Source organism: Amblyomma maculatum, unplaced genomic scaffold (genome assembly GCF_055883805.1).
Source record: "Amblyomma maculatum isolate TAMU_Amacu unplaced genomic scaffold, ASM5588380v1 scaffold_73, whole genome shotgun sequence".
Classification (NCBI taxonomy): Eukaryota; Metazoa; Arthropoda; class Arachnida; order Ixodida; family Ixodidae; genus Amblyomma; species Amblyomma maculatum.
In genome coordinates this window covers 28757-36002 of record NW_028146798.1, presented here as the reverse complement: position 1 = coordinate 36002, position 7246 = coordinate 28757, and positions in this window count along the sequence as shown.

Sequence of the window (7246 nt, the reverse complement as noted above, 5' to 3'; positions counted from 1 at the left end):
GTAGGAGTAGGCGGTAGAATAGTTAAAGAGGATACCGGTAAGCTGTCTAAGGAGACCAACGATTTGATTAAGAAACGCCAGAGTAGGAAAGCTTACAATCCAACAGACCAGATTGAATTGGCCGATATATCAAAGCTAATCAATAAGCGCAAGGTGGCCGACATAAGGATGTGTAACATGGAGAAAATTGAGCATGCTGTAAAGAACGGGGGAAGCCTTAAAGCGGTAAAAAAGAAATTTGGCATAGTCAAAAAACCAGATGTATGCAATAAGGGACAAGGAGGGCAACGTCATCATGGATATGAACAAGATAGTCAAAGTAGGCGAGGAGTTCTATACAGATTTCTACAGTAGCTAAAGTAGTCAGGTCAGTAAGGAGATTGGCGGTAGGGGAAAACAGTCAGACGTTCCACCAGTTACGAAGGACGAGGTCAAGGAAGCATAAGAAACTATGAAAAGGGGAAAATCAGCTGGAGAGGATCAGATAACTACAGATTTGCTGAAGGACGTTTGGATATCGTGTTAGAAAAGCTGGCCACCCTCTATACGCAGTGCCTGGTGTCATCAACGTACCGGAACCATGGAAGAATGCAAACATTATCCTCATTCATAAGAAAGGGGACTCTAAGGACCTTAAAAATTACAGACCTGTCAGCTTACTTTCTTGTACGTACAAGGTATTTACTAAGGTAATCGCTAATAGAATCAGGACAACCTTAGACTGCAATCAATCAAGGGATCAAGCAGGGTTTGGGAAACGGGGCTCTACTATCGATGATATCCATACCATCAATCAGGTGATAGAAAAATGCACGGAATTTAACCAGCCCTTATACATAGCATTCCTTGACTACGAAAAAGCATTTGACTCAGTTGAAACCTCGGCGGTGATGCAGGCACTGCGAAATCAGGGAGTAGACGAGCCGTACGTGAAAGTACTGAAAGATATATATAGTGACTGTACAGCAACCATAGTTCTGCATGAAGAAAGTAACAAAATTCCCATAAAGAAAGGTGTTAGGCAAGGGGACAAAATCTCCCCAATACAATTCACAGCTTGCTTAGAAGAAGTATTCAGAGACTTGGAATGGGAGCAGTTAGGGATAAGGGTAGATGGAGAATACCTTAGTAATCTGCGATTTGCTTATCACATTGCCTTGCTAAGCAAATCGGGGGATGAACTGCAAAAAATGATTGGTGACCTAGACGGGAAAATTAAAAAGATAGGCTTGAAAATCAATATGCAGAAGACAAAGGTAATGTTCAACAGCCTCGGAAAGGAACAGCAGTTTACATTAGGTAGCGAAGTACTGGAAGTAGTAGGCGAAAATATCTCCTTAGGACAGGTAGTAACCGCAGATCCGTACCATGAAAAGGAAATAAGAAGAATAAGATTTGGATGGAGCGCATTTGGCAAGCACTCACAGAATATGACTAGCAGCTTACCGGTATTGCTAAAGAGGAAAGTATATAGCAGATGCATCTTACCTATACTCGCTTATGGGGCTGAAACGTGGAGGCTAACCAAGAGAGTTCTACTTAAGTTGAGGACACCCCAGAGGGCTATGGAACGAAAAAATGGTACGGGTAACATTAAGAGATAGGAAGCGTGCAGAGTGGGTCAGAGAAATACCTCAGGTTACCGACATTCTAGTGGAAATTAAGAAGAAGAAATGGGCATGGGCAGGACATGTAGTGCGAAGAGAGGATAACCAGTGGTCGCTTAGGGTAACAAACTGGATTCCAAGGGAAGGAAAGCGTAGCAGGGGGCGGCAGAAAGTTAGGTGGGCGGATGAGGTTAAGAAGTTCGCAGGGGTCAATTTCATGCAGCTAGCACAGAACCGGGTTAGGTGGAGAAATGTGGGAGAGGCCTTCGCGCTCCAGTGGGTATAGTCAGGCTGATGATGATGATGATGATAATTACCCTACGATAAGGTCACTATTATCTAATCGCTTTTTTGTTCATGTCTTTATTTCATGTAACACTTGGTAACTAATCGTAAATTTTGGTAAATGTGAAGCAATATTCTTGTTAACAGCTCTTTCCTATCATGGCTTAATTACAGCCTGAAGGAGTCTGCTGTCCGTATGTGTGGTGACTCCTCCGAAGCGTGTCCCGGAAGCACTGTTCCGCGAATTGCCGTGTGAACCATTTGGACTCCGCTGGAAATGCCAGCCAGCTCTCCCTGTCCCCGGTTTCATATATGTCTTGATTTAGATATGAAGGAGTTTATGTTGTAGCTCGAATAAGTGAGCATGTTTTGGGAACCAATATGGCAGTGTTGTCGTGGTTTAGGATTATGAGCCGCCATTCGCATCATTGTTGCATGAAAGGTACATTATTTGTCAAAAGTGTAGAGCCCAAGGGGCCTGCATCTGAGCAACTTTGTGTGGCCTGTAATGCACGTGCCGTGTTCGGAATCTCTTTATAGTACATATATTTTTGTCCTACTCTCTCTAGTGGAAGGACCTCCAGTAATGCTGAGTCAGCGCAACTGCTCGGCCCAAAAACAGACCCCCTGAGCTTTACACTTTCCACAACATTCACATTCAACATTTGCACTTTCGTAAGTCTCCAATTCTGACATGCATTGTCACTGGGAAGATGCAAACGAGTTTTCTAGGAGATGCTACTGGCTTCTGCTCTCGACCACCTCCCCAAGTTCGGACCTATTTGGACATATGAGTGTTTAGCGCGAGCGAGACTATGGGCTCTGCGTCCGTACACAGAGGGGATTCCTATAACGAACTTCAAATTTCTACATTTCTCGCGGCAAGATCTTCTCTTGTCGTCCCATATTTATTAATGTGCGGCGTGTTCATGACACTTGATTAGTAACTTTCCGCGTGTTGTGACAACGAAAACCATAAGGCAGGTAGACGACGTTAGCAAAGGTGGGGAGTGCCCAACCTGAAAAGCAAGTGAGGTATCCAGTGTTGCAAAGAAAGCTCATAACCTTGCTATTTATTGAAGGCGTATTACCATCCCACAGAGCCACATTCACAATCGCCAAATATTTTCACTTGTTTAACACCTGCTCAACAGGAAATTATTTGCTGTCCATGCTTGTATTACGACCCACATTGGTATACAGTATTTGCGAAAAGTTATCTCAATATGTTTCCAGTTGATGGGGTCTCACGGATGAAAAAAAAAGAGACTACAGTGGCATTTTAAGGAAATTTTAACAGGGCTTATTTGCACGTACGAGATATTTCATCACCTCTATAGAGGCGATAGCCCTAAAAATGCTCGTCAGGTTTAGAACTACAGATGCCCTTTCCAGTCATCAGCACTCAATAAAGATGGCAAGCAAGAAGCATCGACATAAAGCCACCAAACGTGATCAGAACAATCTAGACAAATGTGAAAGCTGGTGCAAATGGTTGCAAATCGTTCTGATTAAATCACGGTGCATATTGTTTGACAACAAATGATGGATCCGCGCCCGGCGGCTTTAAAGGTGCGCAAAGAATTGTTTGCAGCATGACCTAGATGATTCTACTCTTTACAAGCAAAGGGATAAACCGATTGACTGAGGCTATTGGCAGAAAAAAAAAACAATTAGTGATTTGGAACTATTCTGCAGTAAGATCATACATCATAACCAGACAGAGACAGAGTGCCATCGGCCTACGTCACCACGGCCGCTACGTCACGGACAGGCTTCCGGTAGCTGCGAAAGTCGTCTGCTCGAACGCAGCATGCACTGCACGGCGCTGCGGTTCGAGACGTTAACCTAGAAGGTAGTGGCGTCTGACTGCAAGTGCGCGTCGGCGCCAGAGTATGAAAAGCGCACGAGCTTGTCCGATTCAACTTCATACCAACTGTAAGCTTCTGCTCCAGATCGTATTTCATGAGCAGAACATAACATACGCTGCTTCAGCCTTAGAGTACCGGCAGTAAAAGCGTACTGTAGTCGCAGCTCGTCTTTGCAGCATCCATTATTTGGGCGCCTTGATGATAATTATATAAAACTGGCGTCGAGCAAGGTCTGCCCTGAACTGTATCGTGAAAGTACATCAATTCGCACCGGTTAAGTGCGGCACCGGACACCTCCAGGGTGCGACAGGGATGCCATCAGCGAGCGCTGTGTCCGACGGCACTCCTCCAAGCGATTCTCTCTGGTCGTCGCTAGGCCTTGTTTGTTTGGCATCAAAGACACGGAGTACCGCGTTATGGAATCGGTCGCATCACTTCCTCTCTTACCTCTCAAGAGTAGCCGCATGTGTGCTACTTGGCACGAGCTTTGCGTGTAGCCGCGGAAATGGCTGACACCCTGCGCTGTCGAAATTCATGTGCCGAGCTGCATTGCTGATGTGCGCCGTCAATTCCGGCTCGGACGATGCATACTCATGAAGTAAAACATGCGTGCACGTTTGGTATTTGTACTTCCTAAACGCTGAGCGAATGAAATTAAAAAAAAAAAACACTGGACTACGTTTTTGCTAATCTCAATTCTTAAGATTCGCTGACAAGCAATTGGTGCTCCCCTGTAACCCGATATCCAAACTTTAAGCGATCTCTTGAAATAATCAGTCCATGCTCACGCCGATGACACGAGACCTTCATTCGTAATGCACCACAATAGATGCATCTCGCCGAGCGTCGTGAAAGCGGTCGTTCTTACTAAAAACGACGACGGAATGCTTGCACGCGAGTAATCCGCACGCGAGGAGACCGGCCGTCGTTGATCAATCCGCAGAAGAGTGCACCAAAGGTGTATACGCGGGAGACTCACCGGCAGTGCGAGAGAAGAAAGGGTTCTTGTAGAAAGCCGTACTAGGCAGAAGTTCACGCTAATTTGCGCTCAATGGGACACGGATATGAAGGGGATAGGTGGTGTCCAATCTGAACGAGCCGCAAAGCACGCTGGGTAATTCTGACTTCCGGGTCCTTCGTCGAGACGCGCGCCTGCAGCGCTGTGCTTAAAACTCGGCATCGACTATCTTAAATTCGACTTTTCACGTGTTTTGTAAGCGCGAATAAGGTCGTAAAAAGGCTATAATGATCCGCACACTTGTTGTGACCCTATTGAACGTTTCGTATTGAAAAACACGGGTGAAAACTGGTGGCAAGTACAACCATTGCAACGTGTGTCGTGTGTTCGCGCTGAAGTTTAGCATAAATCATTCATTCGGCCAGATGTTGTTTGTCGGTGATGTTAGCGTGCAGTTGCGGCATATATCTCTAAATTATACTAGAGTAGGCATTTTTGAACGTATTTCGATTCTAGAAGCTGGTTAATTAGACTGCCGGCAGCCGCCGTTTAACGTTTCTAGGAGCTGACTGTTGGGCAAGTGGTAGCTGTGACAGTTAGAACTGAAAGCATGCAAATACCACGCAGATCATGCGCACTTTTTTTGTCCCCTTTTATAAAGCTTTATCGGCTTATGCTGCACTGCCTGAAATAGTCAGAGCAGCTAGGGTTTCTTGTTTTGCCGTGTATTGCAGCTATCTGCAAGCACGGCCAGTACACCACGTTTTATTTGTTCAGCTAAATTGTGACATACTGTTCTAGCAGTCTGTCGTGCTATTCATCCAGAAGATCTAGATTTACTTACCATGTGCTTCGAGACCCTAGAAGTGTGCACAACCTTCACTATTTTAAGCTGCATGCTCTTACCAGCTCAACTGATTTGTTTACATATGCGCTTGTTTTTCTGAATGCTGTAGGAGGCAGAATGCCAAATAACTGTATCTTGGTTAATATGATACTGTCAGTTATTGAAAACATTATAGGATCACGAAATAAATAAAAATCTCTCTCTCTCAGACATTTGATCTTTACTTGAGTTGTATAACGAGAATGCAACTGCATGATATGTATAGTTTCATTTTTAGCGCTGTTGTATTCATTTTGCATGCATTATACCCCAAACTTTATGCAGCCAAGACTGTACGGCCAAAAATCTCTACTAATCTTTTTTGAGGGTCTGGGTCGGTTAGTAACGTATCTATTCTGGCAGTCAGAGCGGCATATCCTCTTGCCGCTGCAGTGCATGCGAGAAAACAGCTCTCATAAAAAATTAATCAAGCATAGTGTGTGGGACATTTTACGTCGTTCCCATAAAACTGTGGAAGCTCTCCATGCTTGAAAATCCCTTGCTTGATTCCCGAATACTGATTGCTGCATTATGCCGGCCTAAAAATGAAAGTACTAAAAGAAAAACTTTGTTTTAATGGTATCTCTTGCAGCCTCCAGAAACTTCAGAATCAGAATGCGAAAAAATTATTTCTTCCAAGAAAACCGGGGAAGAGCCTGCACCTATTTCGCTGTTGTGCACTTTGTGCTGGAGTCTGACAGAAAAACTATAGATTGTGTACATTCAGATGTTTCCAGCAGGCAGGCTGTTAATGCATACATACTGAAATGTGGGAATGTATAACTTTTGCACTATATGCAATGTGTTCAAGATAAAGGAGTCAAATACGAAAAACCAGGCATAAAGTCTGGTTTTTCATAGTGAAAGCATCATTTGAAAGCAAGTCATCAGCGCTTAGCACGGGTTTACCAAGGGCACCAAGAGAAACAGTCAGGCACAAGAGAATAGCCAAGGATAAAAGTGACTACTCTTTATTATACAACCATGAAAGTGAAGATTCTTAGAAATGGGAAACCGTTCTCGTACTGTAACTACACCTCATATTACTTTCTCCAGAAGAACATTTGTAGCACACGTTTAGAACATATGCGATTAATCGACCTCCAGGCAAGGCTCATGCAGGGTACAAAATAGAAAATTGTAACAAAATGCCTAGAACAGGCTGTAGAAATCAGCTTCAATAGACCTGCGGGAAAGTAACAGCAAGCTGTCAGAAAATGCATAGCATACAGCACAGAAATCTTGCCTCAGTAAGACTCATACTTCTTATCCTTACAGACATAAAAGCTGCCAGCTAGGCCAGCCCCTGCCTACCTTGCAGAATTTTGAACTTCTTGATGTAGCCAATGACCCCAGGGCCTTGTTTTCCATCAGAAGGCCACACAGCAAATGAAAATAACACATAATCTTCACGTATGCACCACCTTGAATTGCATCACAAGTAGCTTATCTATACATTCATTTAATTTTCGCATGCACGTTTAGCACCACATAGGCCATTATAAAATTGCTTTGCTGAAGATCAAAACATGGTTTTATACCATGTATTGCAGCTGTCAGCTTTTTTATGTACCATACAATGAAAGAGGAAAAATAGCTGGACAATGTTAGTGCTGTCCTGAAGTGAAGACCTTCATGA